This window comes from Pseudomyrmex gracilis, unplaced genomic scaffold (genome assembly GCF_002006095.1).
Source record: "Pseudomyrmex gracilis isolate BER0280 unplaced genomic scaffold, ASM200609v1 scaffold_2691, whole genome shotgun sequence".
Taxonomy (NCBI): Eukaryota; Metazoa; Arthropoda; class Insecta; order Hymenoptera; family Formicidae; genus Pseudomyrmex; species Pseudomyrmex gracilis.
Window position 1 is genome coordinate 1 of NW_018023275.1, and position 1004 is coordinate 1004.

Below are 1004 nucleotides of genomic sequence, written 5' to 3' on the forward strand. Positions count from 1 at the left end.
TACAACAAAAAGCAAGTTAGTTAACAAAACTAGCCTACTACTTCTCCACTTAGAATAAAAATATTCAATTTTATTTCAAGCTTACCCTAACCTAATCGTAATGCGCTCTCTTTCTTTTGATATATTTAATAAATTTTTGTTGCTCGAAAGAAATTACTGCAACATAATGAAAATTATAATTATTTGTAATAGTTTGGTTACACATTAAACATAAACTTCAATTAAAATTAATAAGAATTACCTNGCATTGCCATATCGCCATGTTGCTGGGAATGCTTGGATGGAATAGTAGAATTGTATGTTCACAGCATGTCAAAATTTTGCAGAGTTGGCGCCGGGTTTTAAGGACAAGAGGGGCGTTTTTCCTGGAAATAAATAGCATTAACGAACGAACCAATTAACTGTAGCAATTGCTTGTCCATAATTGTATCAATTAACTAACTACTTACTGTTAGGAAAACCGCTGCTTTTGTTCTTAGACCTTCGCTAGTCCTTTGCAAATTCTTGACGCGCTGTGTTCATAAAATCATCACAAGTCTGTTCTTTTTCATTACACTTTCTACACTAGTTTGTACTACAGATATCACACTATTTTCACTTATATATATTTCTACAACTATACATACTTTTTTCTTTTTAAATAAGATTTTCAAATTCTGTTCATCAATAAATTCATATCTATATAAATTTTGTCACATTACAGTAACGCAGACGTAAAACTTGTCATATATAACATGTTACATTACATTTACATTATTGTTGCCAGTAAGTAACGGACTATATAATTATTTCATTACAAAGTTATATTGCATAAACAAGAGAAAATTATATAATCTTAATATAATCAAGTATAACAACTGCTATAGTATGTGTTACTCTCATGTTATATAGCAGTTATATTTTGTGTTTGCTGGGATATATAATTATTTTATTACAGAGTTATATTGCATGAATAAGAGAAAATTATATAATCTCAATATAAATCAAGTATAACAAATGTTATA

At 28.4% G+C, this 1004-nt stretch overlaps 1 long non-coding RNA gene across 1 annotated transcript; it reads right to left on the reverse strand.

Annotated features, from left to right (window-relative positions):
- Positions 1-91: 91 nt before the first annotated feature.
- LOC109862937 lies at positions 92-546 on the reverse strand. The gene is made up of 3 exons (XR_002251256.1): positions 450-546; positions 242-365; positions 92-156 (listed from the first exon to the last, which is right to left on the reverse strand). It is a non-coding gene; the product is annotated as an uncharacterized LOC109862937 (long non-coding RNA).
- Positions 547-1004: the final 458 nt, after the last annotated feature.